The 27,991-nt window shown below is 34.1% G+C and overlaps 1 long non-coding RNA gene across 3 annotated transcripts; it reads left to right on the top strand.

The window, feature by feature from the left end:
* The first annotated feature begins 266 nt into the window (after positions 1-266).
* LOC143223659 (uncharacterized) lies at positions 267-26,660 on the top strand. Of its 3 annotated transcripts, none has more exons than XR_013012992.1 (3): positions 267-609; positions 22,717-22,755; positions 26,352-26,660. It is a non-coding gene; the product is annotated as an uncharacterized LOC143223659 (long non-coding RNA). The 3 variants fall into 3 exon arrangements; XR_013012991.1 differs by lacking the exon at positions 267-609 and adding an exon at positions 6,721-7,062; XR_013012993.1 differs by lacking the exon at positions 267-609 and adding an exon at positions 16,850-17,110.
* Positions 26,661-27,991: the final 1,331 nt, after the last annotated feature.

Genomic DNA, 27,991 nt, shown 5'->3' with positions numbered 1-27,991 from the left:
CGTTTAAATCCAATGATTTGACGGAATAGTCAAATATTTAGGTTCTAGCAATAGTTGTTATTGATGCATGCCTTCAGTTGACTGTGTCTGTGTTGTTTATAAATATCTCAAAACTTTTAAACTTCTGATTTGAAAGAGATGTTGACAGGTTTTTAGTCTTCTGGCTCCCACAACTCTTTCCTGGCTATGTAGGCGTCAACTGAGAAACGTTTCTCTTAGTGTTTACCATAAGCAGTGTGGTCCCTTGGGATGAAACCAAAGTTTCACTTCGAACGATTGGCCTAGAGAAGCCATCTCCTGGTTTGTTTATTTGAACAAGAGAAAGTTTGGTTATTAACCACAGGTGTGAGAGGCTGGGTTACAGAGAATATAAAAGGCTGTGTAAACTCATAGTTAGAGCGTTTCAATATGTTTTAATTTTATCCTGAATAAAATAGGAAGGTCTTAGGCTAGTAAGCCAGTTTCGAAGTCCCAGAAAGAGAAAACTGACGTATCACCTTTACCAGATATCAATTTGTGATGCTAGCCGAAAAGGAGACTCATAGCTTAGTAGTAAATTACATAATTCTCATAATCCTTCTGTTCATTCTATGGCTGCTATACGTTGGGGTGAGTGCTTTATGTGTTAACAAATAACGTGATGTTTTATTTCGAAAATAATGCTTTATGACATAAAATATCTTACTCTGTAATTTTAAACAGTTGTAACGTGTTTCAGTTGTTTTGGTATTATAAGGATAATAGGTAGAACAAGGAAGATACAGCAACATTGTCCTTACTGGAATATCCCTGACAGTGATAGGAATGCATTATTGTTGCCTCTCATTCTAAAAACTTTCATTGGAATTATGCAAGTGATTTGTTTTTTAAAGAATATTATAAATACTCAACTAACAATTTATTGCTGTTATTAGAGCCAATGAGAGGCGAATTTAATGCGGTCCTGACAGAGATAATCTTCTGATGGAAATTTCGCGGCACCTTTCTTGTTCGAGTATCTGACCTATTGCTATACGACAAAGCTAAAATAACAAAACATGCATTGAACCAAAATTGTTAAACATTCTGAGTAAAGTTAGAGTATACATTTTTAAAAATTTAAAAGAATTATGTCTTTCAAACTGTATTTTTTATTTCTGCGAGTGATTCAAAATTCAAATATTTAAGTGTATTTATTTCAAATATCACAAAATTCGAGACGTGCTTTTTTCATACCAACGCTCTAAATCTCAGGTATTTGGGTTTTTTTTTCAAATAACTCAAAACTCTAGCATGAATTTATTTTCTCTGTTATTTAAAATGACCCGTAACTCAACTAAGTATTTTAGTTTTCTTTACTGTTTCAAAACTTATGTTTGACCTCTTTTGTTTATTTCCTCAAAGTCTAATTATTTTAGCAGCTTTTACCTTTTATAAATCTCCAATTGTGCTTCTATTGCAGTGTATTTAAGAAGACTGTAGTATTTCATTTTTCTGTATGACATATCAAAACAGGAAATAATTTTATATTTTATTTAGTGTATTTACACTGAGATATAAATGTTCAAACTCTAGTTGTTGTGTATGTACGATTTCAAACAATTTATCTTTATACTGCTAGAAAATAAACTTTTCAATCTCTTTATATACCTCTGAAGTAAAATGTTTTTATTACTGGTTTTTATATCACACTGAAAACCTCAGAAGTTTGGTTTTGTTTATTTTTTCCACATACAGTATATAAAAATACCACAATTTAAAGTTAGTTTTGTACAGTATATAACAATTCCATTTATTTAAAGCTTCCTTCACACAGTATATAACAATGTTATTTAAAGCTTTTTGTGTGCAGTACATAACAATATTATTATCTAAGACTTCGTGTATACTGTATATATCTGCTTCTTAAGTGACCAAGTTTTATACCAGTGTGTAAGTTTTAATTTAAGACGGTAAGGGTACAGGTGTATCGGTTTACTATTTCATTACTAAATGAATGTCCCCCATTAGTGTAAGTTTTAATTTAAGACGGTAAGAGTACAGGTGTTTCAGTTTACTATTCCATTACTAAATGCATGTCCCCCATTAGTGTAAGTTTTAATTTAAGACGGTAAGAGTACAGGTGTTTCAGTTTACTATTCCATTACTAAATAGTTTTAATTTAAGACGGTAAGGGTACAGGTGTACCAGTTTACTATTCCATTATGTGTCCCCATTAGTGTAAGTTTTAATTTCGGTAAGGGTACAGGTGTACCAGTTTACTATTCCATTACTAAATGCATGTCCCCCATTAGTGTAAGTTTTAATTTAAGACGGTAAGGGTACAGGTGTACCAGTTTACTATTCCATTACTAAATGCATGTCCCCCATTAGTGTAAGTTTTAATTTAAGACGGTAAGGGTACAGGTGTACCAGTTTACTATTCCATTACTAAATGCATGTCCCCTAAGTTTTAATACAGGTGTTTCAGTTTACTATTCCATTACTAAATGCATGTCCCCTAAGACGGTAAGAGTACAGGTGTTTCAGTCTCCCTCGGTGAAATCAGCAGAGAGCCCCATGTGACTTTGCTATAAGAAAACAAACAAACACACTAAATGCATACTTACCAGTCATAAAACCATTCTTCTTAAAACCACGCAATATTTTCATTTCGTGTATTAGATTCTCGCTTTTAATTTATGACCTTTCTATGATGTTTACTAGTGTATTCACATCAAACACTATATAAAAAATAAAAAATCCACTTGAAAGACAAAAGAACAACAAAAACTCACGTTTCGCAAGACATTTTTTTTTCTTAAATATTCATATCACTGAATGTTTATAAAACAAGAGATGTTAACAAGATTGCTTCACTTTGGTCTCGCTCCAACAGAAATACTCCTGTCGCTATGTATTTTGTTTTTCTTGGGATGTTTGGCACGAACGCAAGAAAATATTCTAGCATATTAACCAGATAAAAATAGATTGGCATAAAAACGAGCAACACTAATGTTTATCTGTAATACTTTTATTGGCAGTCCTGTAAATTTTTGCTATTATAGAAATATCAGTTGTTAAATGAAACGATTGAAAACGATACGACATGACCAATTGTTAAAATATTTTCAAATATCATCATAAAGAAGGCCGTAAGTATAAAAATATTTCTTATGATTCTGAACTAAAACTTTTAGAGAAGGTTTTGTTTGTATTGAATTTCGCACAAAGCTACTCCAGGGCTATCTGTGCAAGCTGTGGGTAGTTATCACCACCCACCGCCAACTCTTGGGCTTCTCTTTTACCAACGAATAGTGGGATTAACCGTAACTTATAACGCCCCTATGGCTGAAAGGGCGAGCATGTTTGGCGTGACGGGGATGCGAACCCGCGACCCTCAGATTACGAGTCGCAATCCTTAACGCGCTAAGCCATGCCAGGCCTTGAGAAAAGGCTATTTTATTTTGATGTTATTGTTTTGTAGTCATGATTCTTAGAGTAAGGTTTTTAATAAAAGTTATCGGTGTTTTCCCATTTTTTACTGTCAATAGCTTAAGATTTTGAATAACTTTTATAAATATTTTATCATAATTACTGTTACCAATTCACGTTTTAAAAGAACTTTATAATTATTAAAATTTGTACCATGATTACGGTTATCAGTTCAAGTTTTAAAAAGCTTATAACTATTCATATTGTATACCATAATTATCATGGCACCAATAGTGCTCCCGTCTTCCTGTGGCCTCAGAGCCTCAAGACTTAAAAAGAGTCCCTAAGCTGTCAAAAACTAATGGCACTTTAATCATCTCATGGATTTTTAAGTTCAGTTGATTTTGTTGTTTTTTTTTCCGTCAGAATAAACGGTACATTTAATATGTAGTATTTCCATCATGACTATATTTTATTTAGTGTGTTGACTTAGTTCAAGAAAAGTTATTACCATTTCAGTTTTATTCAGTTGCCAAAAATCATTTTAATAACCAATTATAAAATTTAAAACTTGTATGTTTCCTATAGAGAATGCACAATAATTTATTTAATGTATTTTGCATAAGCACTTGACAGTCCGCATAAGATCCTTGCAACTATTTTTGCAGACAATGTTATTTCATTAACATGGTAGAATAATCAAGAGTCATCTTGAAATAACTCATTGATTTGTTCTTTACGGCCCGGCATGGCCAAGCGTGTTAAGGCATGCGACTCATAATCTGAGGGTCGCGGGTTCGCATCCCCGTCGCGCCAAACATGCTCGCCCTTTCAGCCGTGGTGGTGTTATAATGTGACGGTCAATCCCATTTTTCATTAGTAAAAGAGTAGCCCAAGAGTGGGCGGTGGGTGGTGATGACTAGCTGCCTTCCTTCTAGTCTTACACTGCTAAATTAAGGACGGCTAGCACAGATAGCCCTCAAGTAGCTTTGTGCGAAATTCGGAAAACAAACAATCGTTATTTTTGTTTGTTTGTGGTTAAGCACAAAGCCATACAAAGAGCTGCCTATACAACAAACATCGAAACCCGGTTTCTAGCGTTTTAAATTCGCAGACGTACCATTGTACCATTTTGGGGCTTAAGCGTTCTGTGGTAGCGGAACTATTGTGCATAAAGTGCGCGTGGAACTGCTGACAAGTGATTAGAAAGTAAAGAGTTGAATACGTAATTAAGCGATCAAGCAAATAAATAAAGCCGAGAAATAAGTTAGCAAGGAGGGAATAAAACAAATATTTAAACAATAATTACAATTAATTAATTGTTATTTAAATTAATACATATCTACAAAATGTGCGAACGACTAAGAAAATATAATTTTCAAAATGATGCAGTTAATACAACTTTGATCCCGAACGTGTCGACAGAAGCAACGGTTGATAGTGTACTTAAAGAAAATAACGACCGACCAGAACATATCACATCCTTCCAACACTAGAAGGGCGTGTAGAACTAAAATGTAAAATGACTGAAATATCAAATTTAATAGGAGTAATAAACGGAAGAAATTACAAGGATATTACAATCTATACTGGAGTTTGGTGTTTAAAAAATGAACTAGCATCATTCAAATTTCTAAATTATTCAGTATTTGGAATAGTCATGGTATGTTTTAGTGGCGAACCTATCAGACTGTGAACCTGAGGTTTGCTTCCTTTGGCCAAAGAAAAAGTTCTTCGCACTTTAGAAGTCGTGGGTGTGTCATATGAGTACGCAAAATGCAAAATATTATAATATGATTGGTAGAAATATGAAAACAAGGGTGAAAGTTTGTTTGCTTGGAATTAAGCACAAAGCTACACAATGGGCTATCTGTGCTCTGCCCACCTCAAAATGTGTCACTGGAGGGCCAAGGGTAAAGGAGCGTTGCGATTCTTAGTTTTTGACTTGTTGAGCACTTTTTGGTGACTATATGTTTGTATGATGCCTTGGAAAAATCACTCCTACTATTTAATTGAGTTGTAGCAAAACGTCTATGGAATATATTGTATAGATATTCACTAGACACATTGCTAGGACTACTGGTTTTACAGAATGTATCATCTAGAATGTGAAGCATGTTGTATGAAAGCCACTAGACGCATAGTTAGGACTATTGGTTTTACAGAATGTATCATCTAGAATGTGAAGCATGTTGTATGAAAACCACTAGACGCATAGTTAGGACTACTGGTTTTACAGAATGTATCATCTAGAATGTGAAGCATGTTGTATGAAAACCACTAGACGCATAGTTAGGGCAGTTGATTTTATAGGATAAAATGTCTAGAATGTACAATACATTCTATGACACTCACTAGACACTTAGCTTGGATATAACGTCTAGAATGTACAATAAATTCTATGACACTCACTAGACACTTAGCTGGGACAGATGATTTTATTGGATATAACGTCTATAATGTACAACACATTCTGTGACACTCACTAGACACTTAGTTGGGACAGTTGATTTTATTGGATATAAGGTCTAGAATGCGAAGCAGATTGTATGATAGTCACTTGATACTTAGCTAGGAAAGCTGGTCTTATATGATATAACATCTAGAATATTTTCAATTAGCAGAATTGAAAATTATTAATAGGATTTCTAATACATCTGAAAGCTGAAAGTACTTTATAATCCAAGCACACAAGTGAAATTTTGTGTGATGACCATTGGCTGGATGTTCATACAAAAACAACCAAAGATACGAAATTAATAATTTAATTAATTTCATGTACAAACGTTTGATACACCAGTTCCACGTGTACTATGGAGAAGTTGAGATCTTTTCAGCGTAGAAAAATCAAATACACTATGATGATTCTTTATGTTAAAGTTTGTTTTTTTTTTTTCTTCTATATTTTGTCTCTATTTATTTGACTGCACTGTAGTGAGATGACTGGCCTATAGATGGGGACACAATAGTATAGAGAATAGTTTTACGAGTAACTGGGAGGACAGTAGAAGTATTTTTACTGGTAAATATTGTATTGAACTTGTGCGAATGTCAGTATATATTGATGTGTGCTATAGTAGAAAGTGCGAAAGTTAATCTTGCTAAAGCAAATGTCGCTTAAAATGTTAATTTTCACTGATTTCTTACTGTGATTATTTATTCACGGTTGCCAAAAAAGACAATATAATTTATCAGCTAATTGTCAACAATATAATATCGAAAAAAATACTGTCAAAATATAGCTGGCAAAAGTAACGTGACGTTACTATAATTACCGCCCTGAAGCTGCTTGTTGCTTTCAGTAAGCATAGTGATATGGGATGCTAATACATACGTCCCTAATTTAGTAATGTAAGACTAGAGGGAAGGCAGCTATTCATCACCACCCACCGCCAAATCTTGGGTTATTCTTTTACCAACGAATAGTGGGATTGACCGTCACTTATAACGCCCCTAAGGCTGAAAGGGTGAGCATGTTTGATGCGACGAGGATTCGAACCCGCGACCCTCAGATTACGAGGCAAACGCCTTAACCCACCTGGCTATGCGACGCCTCGATATTAAAATATTCACAAATAGTAGTCTTTTTATTAAAGGGATAAAACTAACAGGTGAACTACAAACTGACTACTCCACCTACACAGCTGACTGTATCATCACAAGTGCTTCGTAAGTACACATACACTTTAATTTGTTCAACTGATTTTCGACTTTAAGGTTCAATTTATGAGAATCGATTTACGTGAATTTCAAACGTTGTTCTTGTAACCACGCGGTTATTGTTTGTTGAATAATCTAATAATATTCAATGAAGTGAATAATTAATTCAATAATACGATAACAACAATTTTTACAGTTGGCAAGTTCTGATTTTAATGATTACTACGTTTCAGCCCGTAGTATTGCCTCATAACTTGTATAAGTCACACCAAATAAAGAAATATATTTAGTATATTTTAGTTTATAAATTCTCTAATTGTTTCATACGCTCAAGTGAAAGATATTTTCTCTGTGATGAGAGATGAATCTGATATAACTGTTTACGCTTTTCTTTACATTTATATATTGGTATATTTTTATTGAGATTGTTTAAAGAGATTATTTTAAACATAAAAATCCATGAATTTTTGTTATTATTTTTAACGTTGTATACATAATGTAACGATAAAATAACCAATATTAATATGCTGCAGCGATTACACACTGTTAAATTTTTAAACAGTTTCTATGTCAATCGCCGCTATATATATAATAGTAACATATCTGTTTGTCATGGTCTGTATCTTCTGAACGGTTAATCATACTGAAAATTACACGTCAAAATGCTTAATTTCAAATATAAATTACTCGAAAATTATTTGCATTACAGGAAAATATAAATGTTTTTGAAATTCCAAAAATTTTATTTTACATCAACGTCGATTCGTTAGTCTTCACACGTGCTTGACGATCAATCTGAGGAAAATCTTATTAAAAACAAAACGTTTTTGTGAGAGAATTTCATGAAAAAGGGACTTTCTCCGTCGACTTATTAAAAGGAACATTTTTAAGAGAGCAGTATAAACGGATAAAATGGCCCGGCATGATCAGGTGGTTAAAGCACTCGACTCATAATCTGAGAGTCGCGGGTTCGAATCCCCATAACATCAAACACGCTCTCTTTCTCAGCTGTAGGGGCGCTATAAGGTAATGGGCAATCCCACTATTCGTTCATAAAAGAGTAGCCCAAGAGGTAGCGGTGGGTGGTGATGACTAGCTGCCTTCCACTGCAAAAATAGGGCCGGCTAGCTCAGATAGCCCTCGAGTAGCTTTGCGCGAAATTACAAACAAACGGATAAAACATACAGAGAGAGGAACGCGTTTCAATATATCTTTATTGTTGATCGAAATGTCACGTTAAGAGAGAGAGTGTGTGCGTGTGGGAATGGAATACAAGTCGTGTATTTAATCTTCAAAATAGAATAAAACAGCGTGGTCTATATATAGGATTTACACCAGCTGTGTGACAGGCCGTACAAATTGTTCATTTTAATGCGAAATGGTCCATAAACGTTTAAATTGCTGAGAGGAGCTTGATAGTTGCAAAAGATGTTGCTTAGATGCCCATAGAAATGGTTGTTTTGTTGAAGTACATCTTATTTAAAATCGAGTACACGAAAGTTTAAAAGCACAATAAAATATGTTATGTTATTTTCATACAGGTTTACCATGCTGCGTAAAATGCTAATCTAACTTGAGACGTTATGTAACAGTTTACAGAATGAGTAATTGGACGTAGAAAAGCTGTTTGGTTCCTGTGATGTAAAAAGAAAGACACTCGACCGGTCGTATTATTTAAACACTGCTGGACTGTAAAGTTTTATAACTGGTAATGGTATTTATAACCCGTGAACGCCTAAGATAATATTTGTTAACACTGAGAATCTAGGAATGTAAAAAAATAAATACGTTTTTTTTTTAACACGGAAAACTTATGGGCGTCTAAATTAAACAAAAACAATAAGCTTTAACTTCTGAATGGTAAAGTTGATTAGCTGTTTTCTGTGAAAAAGAAAAATTAGATGATGAATAAAATAAAACCTGCAGAAATCATATTAAATTGAAAGAAATTTTGTTCACGTTATAGGAAAATATTTAGTTTTACAGCCATCTGTTGGTCTTTTTTCAAGATCGATTTTGTTCCTAAAACCTGACAAGATCTTTACGCTGGCCAGTTTGGGCAAACACGCGACAATGCGAACTAGCAATACATTTCAGCAAATCAAAACAATATTTATAATACACGTTAATTCTCTTGCAGGACTATTACATTACAATAGTTGCACAACAATATTTATGATACATGTTAATTCTCTTGCAGAACTATTACATTACAAAAGTTGCACAACAATATTTATAACACATGTTAATTCTCTTGCAGGACTATTACATTACAAAAGTTTCACAACAATATTTATAACACATGTTAATTCTCTTGCAGGACTATTACATTACAATAGTTGCACAACAATATTTATAATGCATGTTAATTCTCTTGCAGGACTATTACATTATTACAATATTTATAACACATGTTAAAGTTTCACAACAATATTTATAATGCATGTTAATTCTCTTGCAGGACTATTACATTACAAAAGTTTCACAACAATATTTATAACACATGTTAATTCTCTTGCAGGACTATTACATTACAATAGTTGCACAACAATATTTATGATACATGTTAATTCTCTTGCAGGACTACTAAATTACAATAGTTGCACAACAATATTTATGATACATTTCAATTCTCTTGCAGGACGTCTTGCTCTCACCAGGGACCGTGTAATGAGTTTAGTCAGTTAGAAATACTCCAAATGTGACATAAATTCAATGTTGGGAATTTCTTTCTCCCCCTCCTATCCGTCACATAATTCACGTGTCACTAAATTATCCGTCTTTTTTAACTGTGTAAGGAGTGAGGGAGTGCTATGCAGTACCGAAACTGTATCTTTAAACGATGCCAGTTTTAACTAAAAAATTCTCAGAGAGTTAAGAGGCCCCTTTTCTGCCACGTATATATATATATAGCTACATCGTCAAAATAGTAGGTCCAAGCTTTCTATTTCTCATTGGATGAAACACAAAAATACATTCCCAAACTGTATGGCAGTGTACAGATTTGGGACCAGATGACAAGTTGGACTTTTGACGGGTTTGCTACACAAACTTAGGCTCGTTACGTATTTGTAAAAGAAATATTGTCCAGTCGAAAACGAACACATTGCAAACAGACAGTCATGATTGGAGATAAGGAAGCCCAGAGTCTCATTATCAATTACGTCATTCTCATTATTTTACTTTTGATTTTATGGATTTTATATACAGGGGTAAGCACCTGGTTCTTATTTTTATCTACTTTTGTATAAGTGTTACTGTTTACCGATAGATGCCATCAAATATAATTCCACTTTTATTTTTATTTACCGGTAGATACTGTAAATATATAAATCAACTTTTCTTTTTTGTTTAAATGTTATTTCTACCGACAGATGCCGCTAATATATAAATCCATTTTCCTTTTTCTTAAACGTTACTGTTTACTGTCTCCCTACCCAATTGGTATAGCGATATATCTGCGGAATTATAACGCTAGAAACTGGGTTTCGATACTCGTGGTGGGTAGAGCATAGATAGCTCTTCGTGTAGCCTTGTGCTTAATACAGTGAAATAAAATGTTTATTGATGGATGCTATCACATATAATTTCATTTTTCTTCTTTCCGTAGTGTTAAAACTCATTGAACTTACTTTCTTGTACTAAACTGTAGCAATAATTAATTCGTTATTATTATTAGCTACAACTGTTATCCTAATGCTTACTTAGTTCTTCAAAAACTTTTAAAGGTAATATATGTATATTGTTTGTTGTTAATATTAATTTAGTTCGGTGTTTCTTCCATGCAGTTTTTGGTCGTTTGGCCTGAAAGAATCAGTTTTGTAAATGTTTTAATTATATTTAATAATATATTACTGTAAACTGCTAATATTGTAATTAGTTAAAATTAGTTTAAATTTCTAAACGTACGTTCATAACTGTAAAACCAGCATGTCATAACTTGGGAATTAGGGCGTTTGATTCGCAACTTGTAGATCGCGGGTTCGAATCCTATCACCTTTCAGTCATGGAGGCGTTTTAATGTGACAAAGAATATCACAATACTTAGCAACTGCTAATATTAACTATCTAACATTTTTAAATTTGGAACAGCTAAGAATATTGACACGAAATTCAACAAACAAAGGAAAATGGCAGGAAACCTCAGGAGGAAGAGGTTAAAGAAACCTGACCCTCATGGGTAGACAAACATCAACACCCAAACACCCATACAGAGAGAGAGCGAAAACCTCGTGTTTCAAAAGAGAGGAAACAAAGTGTTAAAAGTGAAAGTATCATTCTGTAAGGAACGTGATGTCTTATTTGAAAATTATAAATATTTTTAGGGAAGGAACGACACGAGCTTGTCGAGTGTACATTTCTGAAAAGGTTTTTTTCGCTACCCCTTCAAGCCGTTCCCAAACTATACTTTCTAGATAACGTGTTTCTCGTCGTCAAATTTGACAACAAACTTGTTTGATAAGTTGTTAAACACTAGAATTATACCACCATTCAAAATATATTTTTAAACGCAATCACTGAGTCTTTGTTTTTTTTTTTGTTTGTTTTGGAATTTCGCACAAAGCTACTCGAGGGCTATCTGTGCTAGCCGTCCCTAAGTTAACAGTGTAAGACTAGAGGGAAGGCAGCTAGTCATCACCACCCACCGCCAACTCTTGGGCTACTCTTTTACCAACGAATAGTGGGATTGACCGTTACATTATACGCCCCCAGGGCTGGGAGGGCAAGCACGTTTAACGCGACGCGGGCGCGAACCCGCGACCCTCGGATTACGAGTCGCGCGCCTTACGTGCTTGGCCATGCCGGGCCCCTGAGTTATGAGTTATTAACCCTCGTGTAAAAAGTTCAACTGCCAGTGATTGGAAAATCAAGGTTACTGACATCGGGTTATTAAGATAATTAGGCCCGGCATGGTCAAGTGGGTTAAGGCGTTCGACTCGTAATCCTAGGGTCTCAGGTTCGAATCCCAGTCGCACTAAACATGCTTGCCCTTTCAGCCGTAGGGGCGTTATAATGTGACGGCCAATCCCATTATTCGTTGGTGAAAGAGTAGCCCAAGAGTTGACGGTGGATAGTGATGACTAGCTGCCTTACACTGCTAAATTAGGGACGGCTAGCGCAGTTAGCCCTCGAGTAGCTTTGCGCGAAACTAAAACAAACAAACAAACAATTAAGATAACTAACTTCGATACGAGAGTTCAGGTTTTTAGGGATGTTTAACGACAAAGTTGCTTTGGCAACATTTTCTGTGTACAATCTGCAGGAAATGTTCAGATGGTGAGATACATTTATTAATTTATCATGCGAAACCGTGTCAGGATTATTAGTAACGTAAGAATACAATCAAGAATTTTTTTTTCTAGTGGGATTTTTAGCGTATATCTGAGCTTGCCAGTTTTATGATAATAACATAGCAGAGTAAAGTGAAGGTGGGTGACATGTGGACAGTTCTTTTTCTTTCCGGTGTAAAGGGTTGTGTATGGTCAGCCATAGTTTTAGACCACTGCTAAGTCTTGAGCTACTTCTGGCCGAATGGTAGTATATGACTGTCACTCTTGTAACACAGCCAAAATTCAAAATATATTTTGCGTTAGTAGGGTGCAAATCATAGACTCTCAGATTCGGAGCTCGACGCTTTAGACCACAGCAAGTAAAAGTTATTAAAGCCCAGTAAGAGACGACATAGGAAATGTACATCAACCCCGTCTTTAAACATTCATTCACTAAAACACTCAAACTAGATATATTTTCTCTTGCATTTTGCTGTTGTTTGTATCAAATATTAAAACTGCTTAAAATAAAAGGTGATTCTTTTTCCCTACGAGGCGGAGGTTTTCGTAACTATGTTAAGTTTCTCATGTTTTACTCAGAATATTTCTGTGCTTCATTTAGTTATGAATGCTTTTTGTCTCTCTGTGACTCTGTCTTATTTATATATTCAGCTAAAGTGAGTAACACGTGTACGCAGTTCGTCATAGTCCATTACTTATAAAAAAAACACACTCGGCTACTTCTGTTCAGCTCATTTGCACGAATGTCTTTACGCTTTCACCAAAAATAATGTTTGTGATCAAGTTTTATGATCTATTCGAGTTTGACAAGTATCAATCTGTAGACGTTCAAACAGTTATATTATCTATAGATTGTCATCTTTGTATTTTAAACGAACTTATCATTTTATAATATTATTTATCCTTTTCATGGGAAGACATTAAGTTCCATATTCTAGAATGTGTGGACCTACTGCAATGCAACTTTTTTTTTGGCTCTTTAGCAAATGTTTAATTTGTTTTATCGGTTTCGACATTCTGTTTTTCAAAACGTCACGTTTCTTTATGAACGAAGTATTTGTAAGGTTTGGGGCTATGTTTGGTTATTCTGGCTCTAATTCAAAGGAATAATATATGTTTCTTCCTTTTTGAAGTCACGAGTAGATACTACCATCATTTTGAGACCCTTTTGGACACGTTCACTTGTTGATAAAATATGGTCTTCCTGTGCCCATCACAACATTGTACAAACGTACGCCTAATATTCTACGGTCGTGTGAGTTTGAGAAGACAGCTTCTAGAACCCCACAAAAGTTTTAACTAAATTAAAGGAAATTCAAGCTGCATATTTATGTATTATTACAATTTGACAAGATTAACAAAAATTCAAATCACAGAGCAACGATCAAAGTACATGAACAAACAAGTCGTTCCTGATTTGTGGCGGTGAAGTTGATTTGTTCAACTGATTTTCGACTTTAAGGTTCAATTTATGAGAAATCGATTTACGTGAATTTCAAACGTTGTTCTTTAGTAACCACGCGGTTATTGTTTGTTGAATAATCTAACAATATTCAATGAAGTGAATAATTAATTCAATAATACGATAACAACAATTTTTACAGTTGGCAAGTTCTGATTTTAATGATTATTACGTTTCAGCCCGTAGTATTGCCTCATAGCCAGGTATAAGTCACACCAAATAAAGAAATATATTTAGTATATTTTAGTTTATAAATTCTCTAATTGTTTCCTACGCTCAAGTGAAAGATATTTTCTCTGTGATGAGATGAATCTGATATAACTGTTTACGCTTTTCTTTAAATTTATATATTGGTATATTTTTATTGAGATTGTTTAAAGAGATTATTTTAAACATAAAAATCCATGAATTTTTATTATTATTTTTAATGTTGTATACATAATGTAACGATAAAATAACCAATATTAATATGCTGCAGCGATTACACACTGTTAAATTTTTAAACAGTTTCTATGTCAATCGCCGCTATATATATAATAGTAACATATCTGTTTGTCATGGTCTGTATCTTCTGAACGGTTAATCATACTGAAAATTACACGTCAAAATGCTTAATTTCAAATATAAATTACTCGAAAATTATTTGCATTACAGAAAAATATAAATGTTTTTGAAATTCCAAAAATTTTATTTTACTTCAACGTCGATTCGTTAGTCTTCACACGTGCTTGACGATCAATCTGAGGAAAATCTTATTAAAAACAAAACGTTTTTGTGAGAGAATTTCATGAAAAAGGGACTTTTCACGTCGACTTATTAAAAGGAACATTTTTAAGAGAGCAGTATAAACGGATAAAATGGCCCGGCATGATCAGGTGGTTAAAGCACTCGACTCAAAATCTGAGAGTCGCGGGTTCGAATCCCCATAACATCAAACACGCTCTCTTTCTCAGCTGTAGGGGCGCTATAAGGTAATGGGCAATCCCACTATTCGTTCATAAAAGAGTAACCCAAGAGGTAGCGGTGGGTGGTGATGACTAGCTGCCTTCCACTGCAAAAATAGGGCCGGCTAGCTCAGATAGCCCTCGAGTAGCTTTGCGCGAAATTACAAACAAACGGATAAAACATACAAAGAGAGGAACGCGTTTCAATATATCTTTATTGTTGATCGAAATGTCACGTTAAGAGAGAGAGTGTGTGCGTGTGGGAATGGAATACAAGTTGTGTATTTAATCTTAAAAATAGAATAAAACAGCGTGGTCTATATATAGGATTTACACAAGCTGTGTGACAGGCCGTACAAATTGTTCATTTTAATGCGAAATGGTCCATAAACGTTTAAATTGCTGAGAGGAGCTTGATAGTTGCAAAAGATGTTGCTTAGATGCCCATAGAAATGGTTGTTTTGTTGAAGTACATCTTATTTAAAATCGAGTACACGAAAGTTTAAAAGCACAATAAAATATGTTATGTTATTTTCATACAGGTTTACCATGTTGCGTAAAATGCTAATCTAACTTGAGACGTTATGTAACAGTTTACAGAATGAGTAATTGGACGTAGAAAAGCTGTTTGGTTCCTGTGATGTAAAAAGAAAGACACTCGACCGGTCGTATTATTTAAACACTGCTGGACTGTAAAGTTTTATAACTGCTAATGGTATTTATAACCCGTGAACGCCTAAGATAATATTTGTTAACACTGAGAATCTAGGAATGTAAAAAAATAAATACGTTTTTTTTTTAACACGGAAAACTTATGGGCGTCTAAATTAAACAAAAACAATAAGCTTTAACTTCTGAATGGTAAAGTTGATTAGCTGTTTTCTGTGAAAAAGAAAAATTAGATGATGAATAAAATAAAACCTGCAGAAATCATATTAAATTGAAAGAAATTTTGTTCACGTTATAGGAAAATATTTAGTTTTACAGCCATCTGTTGGTCTTTTTTCAAGATCGATTTTGTTCCTAAAACCTGACAAGATCTTTACGCTGGCCAGTTTGGGCAAACACGCGACAATGCGAACTAGCAATACATTTCAGCAAATCAAAACAATATTTATAATACACGTTAATTCTCTTGCAGGACTATTACATTACAATAGTTGCACAACAATATTTATAACACATGTTAATTCTCTTGCAGGACTATTACATTACAATAGTTGCACAACAATATTTATAATGCATGTTAATTCTCTTGCAGGACTATTACATTACAAAAGTTTCACAACAATATTTATAACACATGTTAATTCTCTTGCAGGACTATTACATTACAATAGTTGCACAACAATATTTATAATGCATGTTAATTCTCTTGCAGGACTATTACATTACAAAAGTTTCACAACAATATTTATAACACATGTTAATTCTATTGCAGGATTATTACATTACAATAGTTGCACAACAATATTTATAATGCATGTTAATTCTCTTGCAGGACTATTACATTACAAAAGTTTCACAACAATATTTATAACACATGTTAATTCTCTTGCAGGACTATTACATTACAAAAGTTTCACAACAATATTTATAATGCATGTTAATTCTCTTGCAGGACTATTACATTACAAAAGTTTCACAACAATATTTATAACACATGTTAATTCTCTTGCAGGACTATTACATTACAATAGTTGCACAACAATATTTATAACACATGTTAATTCTCTTGCAGGACTATTACATTACAATAGTTGCACAACAATATTTACGATACATTTTAATTCTCTTGCTCTCACCAGGGACCGTGTAATGAGTTTAGTCAGTTAGAAATACTCCAAATGTGACATAAATTCAATGTTGTGAATTTCTTTCTCCCCCTCCTATCCGTCACATAATTCACGTGTCACTAAATTATCCGTCTTTTTTAACTGTGTAAGGAGTGAGGGAGTGCTATGCAGTACCGAAACTGTATCTTTAAACGATGCCAGTTTTAACTAAAAAATTCTCAGAGAGTTAAGAGGCCCTTTTTCTGCCACGTATATATATATATAGCTACATCGTCAAAATAGTAGGTCCAAGCTTTCTATTTCTCATTGGATGAAACACAAAAATACATTCCCAAACTGTATGGCAGTGTACAGATTTGGGACCAGATGACAAGTTGGACTTTTGACGAGTTTGCTACACAAACTTAGGCTCGTTACGTATTTGTAAAAGAAATATTGTCCAGTCGAAAACGAACACATTGCAAACAGACAGTCATGATTGGAGATAAGGAAGCCCAGAGTCTCATTATCAATTACGTCATTCTCATTATTTTACTTTTGATTTTATGGATTTTATATACAGGGGTAAGCACCTGGTTCTTATTTTTATCTACTTTTGTATAAGTGTTACTGTTTACCGATAGATGCCATCAAATATAATTCCACTTTTATTTTTATTTACCTGTAGATACTGTAAATATATAAATCAACTTTTCTTTTTTTGTTTAAATGTTATTTTACCGACAGATGCCGCTAATATATAAATCCATTTTCCTTTTCTTAAACGTTACTGTTTACTGTCTCCCTACCCAATTGGTATAGCGATATATCTGCGGAATTAAAACGCTAGAAACTGGGTTTCGATACTCGTGGTGGGTAGAGCATAGATAGCTCTTCGTGTAGCCTTGTGCTTAATACAGTGAAATAAAATGTTTATTGATGGATGCTATCACATATAATTTCATTTTCTTCTTTCCGTAGTGTTAAAACTCATTGAACTTACTTTCTTGTACTAAACTGTAGCAATAATTAATTCGTTATTATTATTAGCTACAACTGTTATCCTAATGCTTACTTAGTTCTTCAAAAACTTTTAAAGGTAATATATGTATATTGTTTGTTGTTAATATTAATTTAGTTCGGTGTTTCTTCCATGCAGTTTTTGGTCGTTTGGCCTGAAAGAATCAGTTTTGTAAATGTTTTAATTATATTTAATAATATATTACTGTAAACTGCTAATATTGTAATTAGTTAAAATTAGTTTAAATTTCTAAACGTACGTTCATAACTGTAAAACCAGCATGTCATAACTTGGGAATTAGGGCGTTTGATTCGCAACTTGTAGATAGCGGGTTCGAATCCTATCACCTTTCAGTCATGGAGGCGTTTTAATGTGACAAAGAATATCACAATACTTAGCAACTGCTAATATTAACTATCTACCATTTTTAAATTCGGAACAGCTAAGAATATTGACACGAAATTCAACAAACAAAGGAAAATGGCGGGAAACCTCAGGAGGAAGAGGTTAAAGAAACCTGACCCTCATGGGTAGACAAACATCAACACCCAAACACCCAAACAGAGAGAGAGCGAAAACCTCGTGTTTCAAAAGAGAGGAAACAAAGTGTTAAAAGTGAAAGTATCATTCTGTAAGGAACGTGATGTCTTATTTGAAAATTATAAATATTTTTAGGGAAGGAACGACACGAGCTTGTCGAGTGTACATTTCTGAAAAGGTTTTTTTCGCTACCCCTTCAAGCCGTTCCCAAACTATACTTTCTAGATAACGTGTTTCTCGTCGTCAAATTTGACAACAAAATTGTTTGATAAGTTGTTAAACACTAGAATTATACCACCATTCAAAATATATTTTTAAACGCAATCACTGAGTCTTTGTTTTTTTTTTGTTTGTTTTGGAATTTCGCACAAAGCTACTCGAGGGCTATCTGTGCTAGCCGTCCCTAAGTTAACAGTGTAAGACTAGAGGGAAGGCAGCTAGTCATCACCACCCACCGCCAACTCTTGGGCTACTCTTTTACCAACGAATAGTGGGATTGACCGTTACATTATACGCCCCCAGGGCTGGGAGGGCAAGCACGTTTAACGCGACGCGGGCGCGAACCCGCGACCCTCGGATTACGAGTCGCGCGCCTTACGTGCTTGGCCATGCCGGGCCCCTGAGTTATGAGTTATTAACCCTCGTGTAAAAAAGTTCAACTGCCAGTGATTGGAAAATCAAGGTTACTGACATCGGGTTATTAAGATAATTAGGCCCGGCATGGTCAAGTGGGTTAAGGCGTTCGACTCGTAATCCTAGGGTCTCAGGTTCGAATCCCGGTCGCACTAAACATGCTTGCCCTTTCAGCCGTAAGGGCGTTATAATGTGACGGCCAATCCCATTATTCGTTGGTGAAAGAGTAGCCCAAGAGTTGACGGTGGATAGTGATGACTAGCTGCCTTACACTGCTAAATTAGGGACGGCTAGCGCAGTTAGCCCTCGAGTAGCTTTGCGCGAAACTAAAACAAACAAACAAACAAACAATTAAGATAACTAACTTCGATACAAGAGTTCAGGTTTTTAGGGATGTTTAACGACAAAGTTGCTTTGGCAACATTTTCTGTGTGCAATCTGCAGGAAATGTTCAGATGGTGAGATACATTTATTAATTTATCATGCGAAACCGTGTCAGGATTATTAGTAACGTAAGAATACAATCAACAATTTTTTTTTTCTAGTGGGATTTTTAGCGTATATCTGAGCTTGCCAGTTTTATGATAATAACATAGCAGAGTAAAGTGAAGGTGGGTGACCTGTGGACAGTTCTTTTTCTTTCCGGTATAAAGGGTTGTGTATGGTCAGCCATAGTTTTAGACAACTGCTAAGTCTTGAGCTACTTCTGGCCGAATGGTAGTATATGACTATCACTCTTGTAACACAGCCAAAAATTCCAAAATATATTTTGCGTTAGTAGGGTGCAAATCATAGACTCTCAGATTCGGAGCTCGACGCTTTAGCCACCACAGCAAGTAAAAGTTATTAAAGCCCAGTAAGAGAACACGACATAGGAAATGTACATCAACCCCGTCTTTAAACATTCATTTACTAAAACACTCAAACTAGATATATTTTCTCTTGCATTTTGCTGTTGTTTGTATCAAATATTAAAACTGCTTAAAATAAAAGGTGATTCTTTTTTCCCTACGAGGCGGAGGTTTTCGTAACTATGTTAAGTTTCTCATGTTTTACTCAGAATATTTCTGTGCTTCATTTAGTTATGAATGCTTTTTGTCTCTCTGTGACTCTGTCTTATTTATATATTCAGCTAAAGTGAGTAACACATGTACGCAGTTCGTCATAGTTCCATTACTTATAAAAAAAACAAACTCGGCTACTTCTGTTCAGCTCATTTGCACGAATGTCTTTACGCTTTCACCAAAAATAATGTTTGTGATCAAGTTTTATGATCTATTCGAGTTTGACAAGTATCAATCTGTAGACATTCAAACAGTTATATTATCTATAGATTGTCATCTTTGTATTTTAAACGAACTTATCATTTTATAATATTATTTATCCTTTTCATGGGAAAACATCAAGTTCCATATTCTAGAATGTGTGGACCTACTGCAATGCAACTTTTTTTTTGGCTCTTTAGCAAATGTTTAATTTGTTTTATCGGTTTCGACATTCTGTTTTTCAAAACGTCACGTTTCTTTATGAACGAAGTATTTGTAAGGTTTGGGGCTATGTTTGGTTATTCTGGCTCTAATTCAAAGGAATAATATATGTTTCTTCCTTTTTTGAAGGCACCAGTAGATACTACCATCATTTTGAGACCCTTTTGAACACGTTCACTTGTTGATAAAATATGGTCTTCCTGTGCCCATCACAACATTGTACAAACGTACGCCTAATATTCTAAGGTCGTGTGAGTTTGAGAAGACAGCTTCTAGAACCCCACAAAAGTTTTAACTAAATTAAAGGAAATTCAAGCTGCATATTTATGTATTATTACAATTTGACAAGATTAACAAAAATTCAAATCACAGAGCAACGATCAAAGTACATGAACAAACAAGTCGTTCCTGATTTGTGGCGGTGAAGTTGATGGAAATTGTTAGAATATCACCATAATTTATTGTATCCAACTACACGTGTTTTCAAACACTGCTTTTTTCTTCCTTTTTCCGTCATGAAATATAGGATATTATTTTTAGGTTCAAAATCTGTTGTGTAAAAACTCCAACTTGAAACTCTTTTAGTAGTTTTGTGCCTCACATTAAACACAAAAACAAAACTTGTGTAGCTGACACGTGAGAGCTAACTGGGTTGTGGCGTTACAAACACAGAATCAACTACCATAAATATAAATATACATCTCGTACCAGAAGCGTCGTGAGGTGCTTAAAAACAATTCAGGACTAGGGTTCATAGGCGAGAGAGTTTTCAGCGTTTTAGTACGGTATCGATGGTAGTTTTCTATTTCGATTTTTAAATATACCAACTGAGGATTCGGAGAATTTTCAAATAGAATCTTAGGCGAAGGCTTAGCGAGGCCCTTTTTGTGAATGATTTTTGGTTGAAATGTGCCATATAAAGAAAAACACGGAGCGTGTTATTCACACAGCTCTTTATTTGAACATAAGGGAGCAAAAATATAAATCTGACTCAAGCCTTAGGAATTTCTCCGTTTCAGTAACCTTCGCTGTTTAGTGTTTCACAAAATGTTAACATTTCGATTCGACACTTCACTATTAGGTCACGTGATGCACGTTATATCACTAGTAGAGACATATGTAATAAAAACAAGATGGAAGTTTTCAAAACCTGGCTATTTTTGTTGCTTTGTTCTATAAACAAACTACCGTACAGAAACATACAGATGCAACCAATATTATGAACTATTTTTAACTGGCCGACACACATGGCACGTGCTTCTCAAGAAATATCTGCCAAGATACTCACTTGTCTACACCTAATCTAACAAATAATTTTTACCAACTGTTGTTTATTTCTTCCTCTTTTTTCTTTCTCTTAAAACCTGACATTCGTAAAAAGGTAATAAACACGCTAAATAAAACGAGGTACATTATAAGGTATTATTGTCGGTACTTTACATAACTAGAGTAAAAACTAAAACAACATTCAACGGTAATACAACCATTAAGGTTTCAGATTTTAAAAAAGCTTCTAATATAAATATAACACTATTAGTTTTTGTGTCGTCCTACACAAATAAGCTTCAAATTACTGTGTGGTGAAATTTAAAGATATGTAAAAATATGAGGTTATCATTTCTAATTTTGAAGGAACGATGTATATCACTGAAACCAATTCAGACAACACATTAAGAGTGAAACTCCTTCAGTACGATATATTAACAATTTTCAGTACAATACGTTAATGATTTCAGTATAATAATACAGTAAGAGATTTTGGTACAATACGTTAAGAGTTTTTAGTACAATGCGTTAAGTTTGTTTGTTTGTTTTTTGAATTTCGCACAAAGCTACTCGAGGGCTATCTGTGCTAGCCGTCCCTAATTTAGTAGTGTAAGACTAGAGGGAAGGCAGCTAGTAATCACCATCCACCGCCAACTCTTGGGGTACTCTTTTACCAACGAATAGTGGGATTGACCGTGACATTATAACGCCCCCACGGCTGAAAGGGCGAGCATGTTTGGCACGACGGGGATGCGAACCCGCGACCCTCAGATTACGAGTCGCACGCCTTAACGCATGGCCATGCCGGGCCACACAATGCGTTAAGAGTTTTAAGTACAATATATTAACAATTTTCAGTAGAATGCATTAAGGTTAAAATCATGATCTTTAACTTGGAAAAAGAACTGTGTTACCAGAATAAACACGTACTTGAAACTTGCTACAAGATGTACCTACCGTAAACATCAATCATAGATTCGTTCTTTTATACAGGTTTTATACTATCTGTTGTTACTACTATGTCATTATAATGTGTTGTGGAAAGTTCAAATCTATTTTTACTGTAGTGTGTTGTGGAAAGCTCAGGTCTATTTCTTTGTTCAATAATATATTTGTATTTTAATAAGTATAGTATGTATACGGTTGCTGAATGTTCACTGATGGATAAAACTGTTTAGTGAAAACATGCTGAAAGCAGTAACAAATCCGTTGTTTCTAAACAGTAACGCATTTTATTTTCACAGATGTAAAGAAACCTGCCATATTAGCAGACCACTTACAAGGTGAGTGATCTATTCGTACAGTCGCCCAATAGTGTAAAATGACACATCATTCCAAATCCTCACTGTTACGTAGACTCAGTATTTAACCTCTTTCGTGAAGACTCAGCCACTGAAACTTTTACCTAAGTACTAACTAGTTTATTTTTACTGTTTATATCGTCGTGAACTAAATATATTATAAAATAACTGAAAGTTAATTTTTATTTTTGTGCCACAGAATCTGTAAACCAAATGTGGTATATATAACACAACACAAACATCTTTACAGACAATTTCTAATGGAATTCAGTGTGAACCTAAAGACCTTAAAGTGATGAGATGCTGTTTTACTGTAATAAAACATTTCCATAATGCCTTAGAGGGTGAAATCGTTGCTATAAAACTGACGGATTCACTTTCATTTTGATTTTTATCTTACCTGTTCTACACAAATTTGCAGATAAACATTTTGTTTTCACATACCTCTCAATTCTTAAGGTCATGTGTCGAATGTCTCTTGATATAAAGAGCATTGTGATATAAAGAGCATTGTTCGTGGTTTTTTCTGTCAATTTTGACATTATTACTCTCTGTCTTTGAGCATTTCAAATTTAAGAAATTCAAACAGCCATTATTTCCTACTTTTATGGTCAACTTCTTGTTATATAAATGTAGAGAATTGTGACGAAAAAGTTTCAAAGCTTCTATTCTATATGTTACACACAGTATGCTGTCATACAGACTCATCAAAAAACAAGATGAAATTAATGTTGCCTGGATAGCTCGTTTTCTAAAAGGATCGTCTTGCATAGCTTGGTGAAGAGGGCGCTCAGTTCGCAATCTGCGAATCATTAGTTCAAATTCACCTCTAGCTGCGGACACTTTAAAATGTGACAGTCAATTCCATAATGCGTTAGTAAAAGAGTGCGTGGTCCAGTAATTGACGGTGGATGGTGTGGACTACCTGCGTTCTCTTTTCGGTCTGTCACTGCTAAATTAATGAAGGTTAGCACAAATAACCTTCGATTATCTTTACGTGGATTTCAAAATAATCAGAGAAAAACAGGCTAATAAAAGTATGTATAGTCGAGCAAGAATGGCGAACAAAGGACGTCCAAATTGAAACCGGTAATATGTGAAAAAAATTACACGATAAACCAGCAATTAACATACTCACTTGATTAAAGCAGTTGCAGAATTAACCAAAGTTATTCAATTTAGATTTTGAGTTAATGTTTCTAACGCTGACATTGTAGTTTCGTGAAACAATAAGAAAAACTACTGAGGATATTGATGGTGTTAAAACCAGGCCCTTACACAAAATGTTTCAAAGGTGATTCTAGTTTGTAAAGTTAAAAGTCAACATATATTGAGCGGCATGTAAAGCATGTTACTGCAACGTAGGTTTGGGGCATAACTCCCAGAATATTTGGGGAAAATTTGAAACACGTGCTATGAGTTGAAATCTAGAAACAGTTTTTAATGAAATGTGGCTAAAACAATTCACTACTGAAACTCTTAAAACATTCAGAACATTAAACATCATAACTATGTTTACATAGTCTACTAATGTCTGATGAGCTATAACTATGTTTACATAGTCTACTAATGTCTGATGAGCTATAACTATGTTCACATTGTCTACTCATGTCTGATGAGCTATAATTATGTTCACATTGTCTACTAATGTCTGATGAGCTATAACTATGTTTACATAGTCTACTAATGTCTGATGAGCTATAACTATGTTCACATTGTCTACTAATGTCTGATGAGTTATAACTATGTTTACATAGTCTACTAATGTCTGATAGTTTACATAGTCTACTAATTATAACTATGTTTACATAGTCTACTAATGTCTGATGAGTTATAACTATGTTTACATAGTCTACTAATGTCTGATGAGTTATAACTATGTTTACATAGTCTACTAATGTCTGATGAGTTATAACTATGTTTACATAGTCTACTAATGTCTGATGAGTTATAACTATGTTCACATAGTCTACTAATGTCTGATGAGTTATAACTATGTTTACATATGTCTACTAATGTCTGATGAGTTATAACTATGTTTACATAGTCTACTAATGTCTGATGATGAGTCTATAACTATGTTATAACTATGTTTACATAGTCTACTAATGTCTGATGAGTCTCATGATGATGTCTGATGAGCTATAACTATGTTTATAACTATGTTTACATAGTCTACTAAATGTCTATGTTTACATGATGAGTTTACTAGTCTAACTATGTTTACATAGTCTACTAATGTCTGATGAGCTATAACTATGTTTACATAGTCTACTAATGTCTGATGAGTCTATAACTATGTTTACATAGTCTACTAATGTCTGATGAGTTATAACTATGTTTACATAGTCTACTAATGTCTGATAGTACCAATGTCTGATGAGTTATAACTATGTTTACATAGTCTCTAATGTCTGATGAGTTATAACTATGTTCACATAGTCTTCTAATGTCTGATGAGTTATAACTATGTTTACATAGTCTACTAATGTCTGATGAGTTATAACTATGTTTACATTGTCTGTTAATGTCTAATGAGTCATAACTATGTTTACATAGTCTACTGATGTCTGATCTCGAAAGCTGTAGTTAGTTATAGTTCAATGTAAACACGGAATAAAAGCAAAACTCATTCAGTAACAGAACGAAAAACCCAGGCGTAAAGATATAAGCTGTATGCCAACATAAAATGAACTTATGAGACAGTTTTCCAAATTCAGTGTAGAAGCTGTCTTCCAGCTTGCATAGAAAGAAGGAAGAAAAGAGTATATAACTCCTTAGGAGAAAGGCAATACACTAATAACTCAATGTACCAAATTAAGTGTATTAACTGTCAGTCAGCTTATATAAAGGAAAACAGTAAAAGTTTAAAAATGCCTTAAAAAGCATTTAAGTTAATCTCAAGGGTTTATGAACATATGAAAACTTTATCCATAATTTACAGGACACTAGACACGTTAACTAAACAGTTACAACCAACAGTGAAGGTATAATTAGTTTTCCATCTGTCTGTTCATTGACAGAACGATCTCACCTCCTAAGGAACTCTGGGAAGGTTCTTTACAGATAACATTCTTTACCCTTTGTAATTAAAATGTCTTAGAAATGAAGTGCTGTGTGTTAAGCTGTTTTTTCTTCTTATTTTTATCTTATTAGAGCTTTCACATCGTACTAGCTTGCTGTGTGATAACTGACTGTGATAAAAGTATCTTCAGATATTATAAAGAGAATCTGTGTTGATACGGCTTTCATATCTGACTAATTACTTACTGTGCGATAGCTGAAACTGACAGTCTCTTTACTTCTGCCTGCTGACTGCATCATCAACCGGTTTTGTAGCAGAATTAACGAAATTGTTATAACGACATCCAAACATTTGCCTAGCCTAGCACCTACATTCAATAATGTACGAGTCTGTACATTAGTCATAAATCGTGATTTCAATTAAATGTTAAGTATCATAGCGTATAATCGTGCATATGTTTGTCTAATGATGTTGCTTCCTGACGATAGACCTCCGTTTCTATAGGATTTGAAAAACTAAACAAATTATATAACTTTTATTTTTCTCCCCTTAGTTATGATGTTCGTCATAGTACTGCCTCAACTGGTCAGTGCCATCTTGTGGGTGAAAGATTCAAACTTCAAGGAAATTCATGAAGAAAGGACTAATATCAGCAAAATATATATGAGGAACTTTATTTGAAACTTATCGTATTTTTCCAGACGTTTATGAAATTATATTTAAGCATGAAAATATGACAAGGAAACAGGAATGAAAGACGAATCTCACAGATATATCAGAATTAGATTAAAGGTATTAAGAAAAACTTAATAACATTTTCTGTTAGCTAATGGCGTGTTAAAATAAAAGAGAATACCACCTATTTGTGCTTTTTCACTGTCTAATTATTTACATAATTTAACATTTGCCTTTTCCTCACACTTTTCATACTCCTAGAAATCAATGTTTAATAAACTGAGAACATAGTTTCCCCACGTAGATTATGAAACTAAAATCAAGTCAAACTCTTTACAATAGAATGCGCCAAGATTCTAGTGTAGTTAAGAAAGCGGGAATCTACGTATTATAAAATCGGTTACTTTGAAAATAAAATAACTAAATGTTACTTCCCAAGTAAAGCTTTAGCAAGTAATTTTGTACCGCCATCTCTTGTAAAACAATAGAAGGGAAGTCTGTTGGTAGTCAAACGCAAAGCTACAAAATCTGTGCTGTGCCCACCCCGACTATCTAAAAACCAATATTTAGTATTTTTAGCCAACAGACTTACCAATGGGCTACTGGTGAGGGGAAGATTGAATATGAAAGTAGGCTTACAAATTCTAGTTAACCTTTAGCAACAGATTCATGGGACAACGTCTAACAATAAACTTTACAGGTACAGTGTTGCCGTGGGATCGTTATAATGTGACAGTCAATCCCACTATTCGTTGTTAAAGAGTTGCCCAAGAGTTGGCTGTGGGTGGTGATGACTAGCTGCCTTCCCTCTAGTCTTACACTGCTAAATTAGGGACGACTAGCACAGATAGCCCTCGAGTAGCTTAGTGCAAATTTCCAAAACAAACAAATAAGGTACAGTGTCCAGTAAAATAATTATAGGTCTAATACCCAGCTGTAGATTTACAGAGACAGTTTCTAACAAAATATGTCGTGATGCAATGTTAGTTTATATGAATAGACTTAAGTATGTAGTCTGTAAAAATAGACTTACAGATGTAATCTCTAGCAACTGACTTAGAGATGTAACCTCTAACGATAGACTATTACTTATGCAATCACTAATAAACAATATACTTACAGATGTAAACTCTAACAATAGACTTACAGATACAATATCTGACAACAGACTTATATATGAAATCTCTAACGGTAGACTTACAGATGTAATATCTGAAAACAGACTTACAGATACAGTCTCTAACAATAAACCAACAGACGCAATCTCTAACAGTAGACTTACAGATGTAATATCTGAAAACAGACTTACAGATACAGTCTCTAACAATAAACCAACAGACGCAATCTCTAACAGTAGACTTACATATGAAATCTCTAACGGTAAATTTACAGGAAGAGGAAGAGTTTCTAGCAATCGACGTACAGGTGTCTAGTAAAAGAATTATCGAGATAGTTTCTACAAATACCCTTACAGGGGAAGCGCAAGGTATATAAATAAAGATAAAACTAATTTGCTAA

The sequence above is a fragment of the Tachypleus tridentatus genome, chromosome 8, assembly GCF_004210375.1.
Source record: "Tachypleus tridentatus isolate NWPU-2018 chromosome 8, ASM421037v1, whole genome shotgun sequence".
NCBI classification, from domain to species: Eukaryota; Metazoa; Arthropoda; class Merostomata; order Xiphosura; family Limulidae; genus Tachypleus; species Tachypleus tridentatus.
Note: the sequence above shows the minus strand (reverse complement) of the source record. Positions and strands in the feature narration are given on the sequence as shown.